General features: G+C 49.5%; 1 long non-coding RNA gene across 1 annotated transcript in view; it reads left to right on the forward strand.

The window, feature by feature from the left end:
• Positions 1 to 12,447, forward strand: part of LOC126534053 (uncharacterized) — a 68,991-nt gene that overhangs the window by 34,976 nt on the left and 21,568 nt on the right. The window lies entirely within an intron of this gene.

A 12,447-nucleotide genomic window follows, 5' to 3' on the forward strand; every position in this document is an offset into this window, starting at 1 on the left:
AGACCGATCTTGTGTTGAGGGCCATCTATGAGCGACGTTACTTCTTGGGCCTCTTCTTGGGGCGTGTTTCTCGAAAGCAGTGTATTTATTCGAAGCAAGAAAGTTTGTTTGACACGCTAGCACGGCAGCAGAAGTAAGACGACGGCAACTACGATAGAAAGACGATAACAGCATGTCGAAATATTTTTTTCCTGTGGCGAAGCAGTGTTACAGCCTGATTAGGTGCAACATGGCCAATCCAGATGGTGATACATAGTCGCACGGCGTCTTGGTAGCGTTACCTGCTACGAAAAATAGATTGGATAATGGAGGCAGATCAGGAAGTTGGGGCTTTCAGCATAGTATGACGTCATAAAACATTAGGTGGGACAAGACCAGAGTGAAAGAAAAAATCTGGCGTGCTTCTACTGTTCGTGCATGATATCTGCAGTGCAAAGTCTGTGAGTTCATGTAAAGTAGCGCACGAGCATGCGCGCTGGATCTTTGTACTTGACAAGGCGCGTGTTCCACAGCATGTGGGCTACGTACGTGGCTTTGTGACCCGTTGTGACGAAGAATGCGTAAGCATTCTTCAGGCAGCAGCAGTGGTGGTTGGCGTGGTTGAAGGAATGGCGTCTAAATTAATGCGTAACTAAATTTTTCACACCTTTGTCAAAATTGTTTCAATATTGTATTGCATAGATTTTTCGACTGCCAGTTTCGATGCTGCTGCTGCTTCGATTGCGGCTTTGACAGTTGTCAAATGTATATTTGTTTCCTCGAGCCAGAATGAGCGCAGAGGCTTGTTGGTTTTCTCACTCCGTGATTTGCCATGATGATGTCACCATAAATTAACTTGATTGCAGTGGTCACTTTCGTGTCGGCAAATGTGGCAGCATCACTGCTAGGTCCTTTATTATCATAAAAGATGGCACCAAAAAGTCACTTGGCTGTGCTACATGTAAACTTGCTCTAGGGAACAATTCCAGTGTGCCAATCTATCACTCTTAAAACTGAGTTTGCTGAAATAAAAAAAATAACTGCCGTGTATGCAATCCCCAGAGGCGTCCATTTATGTGCATACGGCGTTTGACGCACGACACTTCACAGTTCGCCATTAGGGGGCCCACATGCACGGCTTCGCTGGGCATGAACCTTCATGGAGCGCAATGGCGCTGCATTATTCAGGCAAAACTATTGCCTCACTCGCCTCGGCGTAGGTGTCATAGTACGAAAATGCCGAAGCCTCGCGAAAAGAAAACTTGCTTCTCAGGCTGCGGATTCAAACTACCGACCTCCGGGTTGCGAGCCCACCGCGGTAGCCGATTCAGCCGCTGTCGGTTCATCAAATGCAACCTTTAAACCTGGGTTTTATGTGCATGAAGACGTGGGCGCAGGGCAAGGCGCGAGCCAGTCAGAGGCGTCTCCTCTGCCCGGAAGAGGGAAAGGGCGTGATCGCGTGTTCGGACACCTCGGGGGTTCCCGCCATTTCAGGTCCAGCAGTCAGATGGGCAGGCCGCGTTTGTTTCGTTCACTGAAGATCGGCCTGCGTTGAAGGAACAGTAGCAGGACCGAGCCGCGCGTCGTGTGTTCGGTCGAAGAACAGGCAGCGTTCATAAACGCCTGCGGGAATTCTCTCCGGAAGGGGCTCGTCAGTGACGTGCCGACCTCGCCGTCAGGTGGCGCGAAGCCGAAGCGTGACGAAAATGAAGAGGCGCGGACAAGGCTAGGTCAGCTGGTATACCTCCCCAAGGACGCGGGAATTGCTTCCCGAGAGTCAATTTCTCCCCTGGTTCTTGGTTGACCAAACTCCCAGAGGAAAAAAAAAAACAAAGAAAAAAATGAAGCCTGCTTCCATGGCAACGGTTTTGTTGCGTGAGGGGGAAACGCCGTCCCACTTGTAGTCTGCTGTGCACTTGACGCGCACACAACTTCCTCTGCAGGCACCGACGGAAACCAACACCTCTTCAATCAGTTTTTTCCAGATTGTTTTCCTCTTTCATAGTTTGTTTCGAAGTGCCTTCAGCTGCTAATTTTCTTTTTCTGTTCAACATGCGCTACCCAGCATGCCATGCCACGCGGCTGTGTGGTTTGTTCACTGTTTTTTGAGCAACCAATCCCACAGCGAGACATCCATTACACAACACAATAATGTAGAGCTAAGTATCTAATTATCCAGTACAAATGTGCGCATTCTGTAATGCGATCATGCATGTGTAAAACAGCTTGCTACAATTTCTCATAGACAGAAAATTGCTACAAAAGTCCGTCTTGTTTTATGTGCACAGCCCAACTCTTCCAAACATTTGTTGTCGCAATAGCTATTTCTGAGTAGTCGAAAGAATATGAAAGGTAGCAGACCCACCTTTTTCGCACACGATTAAGAAACTCGTCCTGGTCAATTTTCTGCGTAGCCCTCATTGTGCTACTGTGCCGATAAATATCCAGAAAATCATATTGAAATTATGTATTGTCCTATTTCAGATGTGCTTTTGTTTCGCACTACAATATGTGAGACCGCTAAAGGTTTATTGGTATCTCTAATATTGCGAAGAATGTATCAATTCTAAATTCCTCGCGAGTATATTTCACATGTTTCTTAAAATTTATCATGCATTTCGTTTGTTCTACAGTCATCTAGGCATAAATGGCACAGTTCCAAGACAATACGCACAAATGGCGCTAGGTTTTTTCTTTAGATACAATAAATGCAGCAGAGCATGTCTCAATCGGCGATTGATCGTCAGTATAGGTTGGGCAAGGACAGAGTGATGCACGAAGGCATTATTCAACTGGTAGCTTCAGAACATGGAGAAATATTTTCCGAAATAAACGTAAGCCGGCTGCATTCAATGCATCAATGCAAGCTGCTCAGAACAATTCTCTTATAATTGTTTTCATTACCTTCCTCGATTACGCTGATTGCACATAAACCACTTCTTTTAACAAAGCCAATATGCTCAGTTTCGTGCGACTTCTTTGAAGCATAGGACACGTGTTCGAGCTATGTTACGAGTTTGATCATTGGCTGTAGGTCATCTGGCATGAGAATTTTGGTGTCTACGCAATTAGGAGTTGAAATCATTGGAACGTTTTTAGAACACGCGTTCAGGCACAGCATGCTCACTTTGCTTCGCAAGTTTACTCGTGAGTTCGCCAAAAGGAAACCCCCCAAACACTTTTACCATAATAATCAAACAGCTTAAGTCCAAAGTGCTGACCAATATTAGTACTTGAGCAACTTTACTGTAGTAAGCGCAAGATTCTAGCATCACATTATACATGTATCGTAGCTATGCAATTGTCTGATGATTCATCTCCACTTACTCAAGCAGCATCCAGACCAGCGCGTCGCAAATGGAACGTTCCCGCCCCGTGTTCGCGGTCGAGGCTTGCCTCGTTGCGCTAGAGCACAACTACCCAAGCTGAAGGTTGGCTGCGTGAACGTGCACGAACGTTTATGCAGACAAGGAGGTGTGGCAAGTCTATTGTGTATGTCTCGTGGCTGCTACGACACACTTCAGCGCCTTATATTTGAGTGTCCCGCTTTCAGTGCGCAGCGCATGTCGCAAGTGAGAAACTATCACCTCATTGGCCTATGGTGTGCGACAATCGAGGAATGTTTATACCCCACTGGTTGTGAGTCTAAACGTGGTCAGGCCCATCGCGCCCTACTTACCTTTCTAGAGTCACCTAATTTAGGTTCACGTTGGAGCGTGAACATTCAACATTCTGCAGCAGCGTTACCTTCAGTGACCGGCCCTACACTGTATGGTCTGTGCTGTGTTCTAATTTAGTCTTTAGATTTGTCGTATTGCTCTTCCATTCCTCTATCCTCCCCTTCTTCTTATCTTCCAGTTCTGTGTGGCTGTCACCTCCCTTCAGAAGAATAGGCAGGTGTTGTGCCCCTTCCGGTGGCAGTTGCGAGCCTGCTCCTCGCTTTCCCTTTCCTGTTACCTGCATATATGTATTCAAAACAAATATCAGATGGAAAGCTATCGCTGTTTTCATGACGTCGTATGGCAGACAGGCGAAGTAGCGATGGTCCAAAAAGTTTTTGACCAAACGCGGAGGGCTGATTGCAGAATCAGAAAATAAAAGTTTGGAGTAGTTTTACGTTACAGCGCCCATGGATAAGATAGTTCAAGTGGCTGAGGAGTTCTATAGAGATTTATACAGCACCAGTGGCACCCACGACGATAATGGAAGAGGGAATAGTCTGGAGGAATTTGACATTCCAGAAGTAATGTCGGAAGAAGTAAAGAAAGCTCTGGGAGCTACGCAAAGCCGGAAGACAGCTGGGGAGAATCAGGTAACAGCAAACTTGTTGAAGGATGGTGGGCAGATTGTCCTAGAAAAACTGGCCACGGTGTATACGCAATGCCTCATGACATCAAGCGTACCGGAATCTTGGCAGAACGCCAACATAATCTTAATCCATAAGAAAGGGGACGCCAAGGACTAGAAAAATTACAGACCCATTAACATATTGTCCGTTGCCTAGAAAGTATTTACTAAAGTAATCTCAATAAGAATCAGGAACACCTTAGATTTCTGTCAACCAAAGGACTTGGCAAGATTTCCTAAAGGCTACTCAGCAATAGACCATATTCACTCTATCAATCAGGTGATATGGAAATGTGCGGAATACAACCAACCCCTACATATAGCTTTCATGGATTATGAGAAATCGTTTGATTCAGTCTAAACCTCAGCAATCATGCACGCATTGCGGAATCACGGTTTATACGAGCCATAAGTAAAATCACTGAGAGATATCTATACCGGCCCCACAAGTACCATAGTCCTCCATAAAGAAGGCAAGGAAATCCCAATAACGAAGGCCGTCAGGCAGGGTGTTACGATCTCTCCAATGCTATTCACAGCGTGTTTACAGGAGGTATTCAGAGACCTGCATTGGGAAGAATTTGACATAAGAGTTAATGGAGAATAACTTAGTAACTTGCGATTCGCGGATGACATTGCCTTGCTTCGTAACTCAGTGGATCAAATGCAATGCATGCTCACTGACAATGACAGGCAAAGCAGAAGGGTTGGTGTAAAAATTAATCTGCAGAAAAGTAAGGTAATGTTTAACAGTCTCGAAAGAGAACAGTGGTTTACGATAGGTAGCGAGGCACTGGAAGTGGTAAGGGAATACATATAGCTAGGGCAGATAGTGACCGTGGATCCGGATCATGAGACTGAAATGATCAAAACAATAAGAATGGGCTGGGATGCGTTTGGCAGGCATTCTCAGATCATGAGCAGCAGGTTGCCATTATCCCTCAAAAGAAAAGTGTATAACAGCTTAGTCTTACCAGTACTCACGTACGGGGCAGAAACCTGGAGGCTTACGAAAAGAGTTCTACCTTAATTGAGGGCTACAAAACTAGCTATGGAAGGAAGAATGATGGGTGTAACGTTAAGGGGATAAGAAGAGAGGATACTGTGTGAGGGAACAAACGCGAGTTAATGACACCTTAGTTGAAATCAAGAAAAAGAAATGGACATTAGCAGGCTATGTAATGAGGAGGGAAGATAACCGATGGTCATTAATGGTTACAGACTTGATTCCAAGAGAAGGGAAGCGTAGCAGGGGGCGGCAGAAAATTAGGTGCCCAGATGAGATTAAGAAGTTTACATGGACAACATGGCCACATTTAGCACATGGCCGGTGTAGTTGAAAAAGTATGGCAGAGACCTTTGCCCTGCAGTGCGCGTAGCCAGGATGCTGATGATGCTGATAATGATGAATCCTCGTACATGAGGCTTGGGAAGAAGACAAATAGTTATCTAGAGAGGTGAGGCAAGGAGAATTGACTAACGTGCTACAATTTTAGGCACTCAAGTTTGCGAGGCTCTGTAAGAGGAGCGAGACCAAATAGGGGAAGAGAGCTAGACTGCTAAAATTCGTTGTCACATTCCTACAAACAAAATGCACAGCTTTTTTACACCGATTCTAGTTTTTTGACCTGAAAGTGTTTGTACGGATTTCATACAACGCAGCCATATTTGAGGATGAGGCGAACGAGGGGCAAGCAGCCAGTTCCAATCGAACAGCCGTTTACTGTTCGCTTCTGCAGCAGCTACCACGGACACTTCTCCATCCTCGGCTTCTAGCGTAACTAGCGCGTGCCATTACCCCTCACTCCAAAAAAAAAGCAAAAAGCAGAGAGACTATTTCTCCATGCGACCAGACGAAAATGAACCCACGCCCGAGAAAAATGAAATATTGGGGAGATGTTAAATGCCACACGGAGAAAATAAAAGAAAGGAGAGAGACAATGGACGTAACGACAGGGGCCGCACCAGAATGTTTGTGGATGAGAGTCAGCACAAGTGGTAGGACTTCATCCTGGTAAAGCGAAGAATGTCAGAGGAATGTGATCTACGATAGTGGTGCGAAGTTTCGGCTGGAATGACTTCGTAGTTGACAGGTCTTAGACGGTGCAAAACTGTGTAGGGTCCCAAGTATCGGTGCAATAATTTTCTGACACACCTCGTTAACGTATAGGGGTCCAAACTGATATGAGATCTCCCGGGTTGTATGTGACGTCTCGATTGCGTATGTTGTATCGACGAGCATGTGGACTTTATCGGGATTGAATTCGTTGCCTTAAAAGGTGGCGCGCTGCTTCGGCATGCTGAACAAAGGCGTCTCTATCTGGTGTGGGTGGTTGAGACGAAGTTGTCAGGAGCATAGCGTCGAGCATTGTGGTGACATCGCGTCCGTAGACCAGACGAAAAGGAGGAAACCCAGTGGTTTCTTGAAGCGCAGTGTTATACGCGAATGTCACATACGGGAGCAGTTCGTCCCAATTTTATGATACGTGGCAACTTACGTAGAAAGCATATCCGCAATCGTTTTGTTGAGACGCTCAGTTAAACCGTTAGTGTGCGGGTGATACGCAGTTGCCGTACAGTGCGTTGTTCCACTCAGCTGCAGAATATCCTGGACTGACTGCGCGGCGGAGGCCATACCACTGTCTGCGATGACGACAGCGGGAGCATCATTTTGAAGGACGGTATTTTTTACAAAGAAGACCACTACATCTGAAGCAGTAGCTCGCTAAACGGCTTGTGTTCCGCAGTATCAAGCGATGTAATTGGTGGCAACACGGATCGTGCGGTTATCAGCCGAAGACTTGGGAAATGGCCCAAGTAAATCCATCCCGACTTCTTTAAAAGGTGAGCAAGGAGGTCGTACAGGCTGAAGCAGACCGGCTGGTTTCAATGGTGGAAATTTGCGACGCTGGCAGTCTCGAGAATTTCTGACCTACTGCTTCACGGTTCTTGTGAGTTTTCGCCAGTAGTAGTTCTGCTTTGTCCTTGCCAGAGTACGCGTGAAACCAAGATGCCCGGACGATGGTTCGTCGTGGCGTGCACGTAGAACGTCGTCGCGGAGAGGAGCGGGAACAACGAGCAAAAAAACGGTTTCCGTAGGGTGAAAGTTCCGCTTGTATAGGCTGTCGCCGCACAGGCTGAAACAGGACAAGTCACACGCGAACTGCCGCAGGGGCTTGGTCGGCTTCCTTCAAGGTATTCAATCAAGGGCTGGAGCTCAGAATCTTGGCGTTGCTATTGAGCTAGGTTTAAAGACGGAAGAGTACAAAGAAAACCAGAGTCGTCAGTATCCAGTGGTACGGGTTCGACGGGAGTGCGGGAGAGACAGTCGTCGTCCGTGTGTTTCTGGCTAGACTTAACGACGATTGTCACATCAAATTCCTGCAACCGAAGGCTCCATCTTGCGAGACGGCCTGAAGGATCCTTGAGATGCGCCAGCCAGCAGAAAGAGTGGTGGTCGATGACGACGTGGAAGGTGCGTCCGTGCAAGTATGGCCGGAATTTCTGCATAGACTATACGACTGCCAGGTATTCTTTTTCAGTTGCTGCGTAGTTTTTTTTAAGCAGCAGACAACGTTCGGCTGGCGTATGCAATAAGACATTCAACACCAGCTTGAAACTCTACCAGTGTCGCTCCGAGATCAACGTTACTAGCATCAGTATTGACACGTGTACTTGTCTTCACCGGGCGACACGTTTCACCGCCTAACCAATGTTATCGCTTAGCGTAGGACGCGTCTACATGTATCAGAAGTTTCTAGATTGTTATCGATGCTTCTATCCACTGTCTGCTGTCGCCGAACCTGGTGTAATCTGATTGCAGGTATGCGCGACGCGAATGCCGTAGAACTTTGAAGAAGGCATGCGGGTCCCAGCGATTACTCTGGAATATTCGACGACTGATCTACAAAAGACGAAGCGCTTGAGCCGCTGAACAGATTTCGACGACCGCCGATCGTGTTCGCCGCTACCGTTGTTCTCTGAGTGTAGCCTGTTTTTGAGGGAACATGTTCACCCAATAAAACACTTGTTTCGTTAATCACAGTTTTGCTGCCTTCTTAACCGTCACTACCACGTGATATCTGGTGGAGGTGTTGGGTAAGTTCGGTCATGAATGGTAATTCTTGACGTACAGATTCCAGTCGGCGTGATGAGGTTTCCTCCAGTGGTCCGAATTTGAGGGCCTTCCCATGTAATCTTAACTTTCTTCAACTGGGTGGCGATGTGTCCACTCATGACGGAGTAATCGGCCCCTGTGTCAACTAAGGCGGTGACTGCGTGGCCGTCGAGAAGCACGTCGAGGTCGGTGGTTCATTGTCTTGCTATACAGTTAGGTCTTGGCGTCCGATCACGGCTGCGTCGCGTTGACCTGTGGCTGGTATGTGGCGTCGTCAGGTCGACTTTCGTCGGCGTTTTCTTCGCTTCCAGACTTCGTCGCGACGGCGGCGTGTCGTTTTGTCTTCGAGGTATTTTCTTTGGCGTCTTCGTCGGTGGCGGAGGATCTTTGTCGGTTGCTGCTTTTAGTTTTGCGAATATGGGCTCGCACACCGTCCCCAGGCTAAGCCAGTGTATGGTCCGCGCCGCGGCGACAGGTAGCGGCCTGGTGACGGCAAACGGGACGGTCGTCGAGAGCTCAACTGAGTGGTGGTGAGGTACTCGGCCATATGGCGAGGTCATTCACCAAGCTGTGGTCGTGGCGCGTTCCCGGCGAACCCTCGCATTCCCATCTCGCATCGTCGGTAGACGTGACCCGATTCTCCGCAGTGGTAGCAGAGCGGCCGGTGGTCACGAGGGCGCCAAACGTCTGTCTTCCTCGGGTAGCTGCGCTGGGCAACGCGTGGGCGTGCTGGCGGCGGCGGCAGTGGTTGACGGAATCGAGGCGGGGGGGGGACCTTGACGGCGTGTGACGGCGAAGTAGGTCATCGCTTCCGGCTGGGGCTGCAGTAATTCTGGTTACAGCTCAGGAACTCCAAGCGATCGCTCAAGCTCGTCTTTGACGATTTCGGCGTTTGAGGCTACTTGAGGCTGCGACCTGGGGTACAACCTCTGCAGCTCTTCCCGTATGACCACTCTGATAGTCTCGCGCAGATCGTCGGTGGCCACTGATTGAATTCCTGCGTAATTGGCAGAGGTCGTGCGGCGGCTGAATTGCCGGTTCCGCATTTCGAGTGTCTTCTCGATGCTGGTGCCCTCGCGAAGGAACTCTTCTACGGTCTTCGGTGGGCTTCGTATCATTGCGCCGAAAAGTTCTTCCTTCACACCTCGCATGAGTAGGCGGTCTTTCTTCTCCTCGGGCATATCCGGGTCGGCGTGGCGGAACAGACAGTTCATTTCTTCCGTGAATATGGCAGCGTTCTCGTTAGGTAGCTGCACTCGGGCATCCAGCATGGCTTCGGCCCTTGCGCACAATGCCCGTAAAGGTGCGCAGGAAGCCGCTACGGAACAGGTCCCATGCTGTCAAGGTCACCTCCCGGTTTTTAAACCACGTTCTGGCGGCGTCTTCTACGTCGGCTGCTTTTCGACGTCATCGAGGATTCCACAAGCACCAGTTGAAAAGCATCGCATAATCACCGAGGAGTGCGCTCGACCACTCCGCCAGAGCCCTTACCGAGTTTCGCCGCGAGAACGTGAAGCAATAAGAAAACAAGTCGACAAAACGCTGCCCAACGACATCATCCAGCCGTCGAAGAGCCCGTGGGCATCCCCTGTTGTCTTGCTGAAAAAAAGGGCGGAACCTTACGTCTCTGCGTCGATTATCATCGACTGAACAAGATCACATAGAAGGATGTATACCCCCTACCACGGATAGACGACGCATTAGATCGGCTCTGCTATGCAATATACTTCTCGTCGATGGATCTCAAGTCTGGCTACTGGCAAATAGAAGGGGACGAGAGACATCGCGAAAAGACCGCCTTCATCACGCTAGATGGCCTCTACGAGTTCAAGGTCATGTCATTCGGACTGTGCTCGGCGCCTGCAACGATCCAGAGCGTCATGGACACGGTGTTAGCAGGATTGAAGTAGCAGATTTGTCTTGTTTACTTGGTAGACGTCGTCGTCTTTGCCGGAAATTTCGACGATCACCTTAGGCGGCTTTCGACAGTACTAGAGGCCATCAAGTCATCAGGGCCCACTCTGAAGCCAGAATAGTGTCGCTTCACTTTCGATGAGCTTCTGTTCCTAGGACACGTCATAAGCAATTCTGGAGTCCGCCCCGACCCGCAGAAGACAGCTGCCATCGCAATGTTCCCGCAGCCCACCGAAAAGAAGGCAGTGCGTAGATTCCTTGGCATGTGCCTACTACAGGCGCTTTGTCAAGGAGTTCTCACGCATCGCTGAGCCGCTGACGCAGCTAACTAAATGTGACGTCGAGTTCAAGTCGGAAATGCCGCAGGCTGGCGCATTTGAAGAACTCAAACAACGCATGCAGCCGCCGCCCGTACTTGCGCACTTCGCCGAGGACGCCGATACCGAAATCCACACTGACGCTAGTAGCCTAGGCCTCGGTGCCGTCCTATACCAGAGAAAACATGGACATGAACACGTGATAGCTTACGCTAGCCGGTCGTTGTCGAAAGCGGAAGGTAATTATTCCACAACCGAAAAGGAATGCCTCGCCATCGTTTGGGTACAGCGAAATTTCGCGCTTACCAATATGGCAGGCCCTCCAAAGTCGTCAGCGACCATCACGCCTTGTGTCGGCTAGCGAATTTAAAGGATCCTTCATGACGGCTGGCGCGGTGGAGCCTAAGACTGCAAGAATACGACATCACTGTAACCTACAACTCCGGACGAAAACACACTGATGCCGATTGCCTATCACGCGCCCCCATTGAGTCGTCGACGCAAGATGACCAAGTTGACGACGCCTTCCTTGGCATTTCAAGCACAGAAGACTTAGCTGAACAGCAGCGAGCAGACCAGGAGTTCAAAAACCTCGTCGAGTATTTGGAAGGGCACACCGACGTTGTCTCTAGGGCATTTAAGCGAGGATTGTCTTCGTTGTCGCTTCAAAACAATCTACCCGTAGAGAACTTCTCACCAGTGCGCAACAACTACGTTCTTGTTGTCCCGTCAGGACTGCGTCCAGAAGTATTGCACGCCCTACATGACGATCCGAGCGCTGGACACCTCGTATTTTCCCGGACACTATCGAGGATACAGGAAAGGTATTTATTGGCCGCGCCTGGCCGGCGATGTTGCCCGTTATGTCAGAAGATACCGAGACTGTCAGGGACGGAAGACACCACCGACAAAGCCAGCGGGATTACTACAGCCAATCGAGCCTCCTTGCCGACCATTCCAGCAGATCGGGATGGACTTGTTGGAACCCTTTCCGATGTCAACAACTGGAAATAAGTGGATCGTCGTGGCGACGGACTACATCACCCGCTTCGCTGAAACTAAAGCACTGCCGAAAGGTAGCGTAGCCGAAGTGGCGAAATTCTTTGTCGAAAACATCCTGCTGCGACATGGCGTCCTAGAAGTCCTCATCACCGACGGAGGTACGGCCTTTACAGCGGAGCTCACCCAAGCCATTCTGCAATACAGTCAGACAAGGCACAGGAGGAACACGGCCTACCACCCACAGACAAATGGTCTTACCGAGCGCCTAAATAAGACCCTCGCAGACATGCTAGCAATGTACGTCGACGTCGAACACAAGGCCTGGGATGCCGTCCTGCCGTACGTAGCATTCCCTTACAAGGCGGAGCAAGAAACAACACAGGTCACGCCGTTTAAGCTGATTTACGGCAGGAAACCAACGACGACGCTCGACGCCATGCTGCCGCGCGTCACTGATGAGGAGAATCTTGACGCTGTTACCTATCTCCATCGCGCCGAAGAAGCCCGACAGCTCGCCCGCCTACGGATCAATTACCAGCAGCGTACCGACAGCCGACACTAGAACCTCCGACGACGCTTCATCGAGTACCAGCCCGGCGACCGTGTTTGGGTATGGACCCCAATACGCCGACGAGTACTGAGTGAGAAACTATTGCGACGCTATTTGGGACACTACAAGGTCATCCGACGTATTCGCGCACTGGACTATGAGGTCGTGCCAGACGGCATTTCGCATTCACACCGGCGCCTTCGCACGATCTGAAGTGGTCC

This window comes from Dermacentor andersoni, chromosome 7, assembly GCF_023375885.2.
Source record: "Dermacentor andersoni chromosome 7, qqDerAnde1_hic_scaffold, whole genome shotgun sequence".
In the NCBI taxonomy this organism is placed as follows: domain Eukaryota; kingdom Metazoa; phylum Arthropoda; class Arachnida; order Ixodida; family Ixodidae; genus Dermacentor; species Dermacentor andersoni.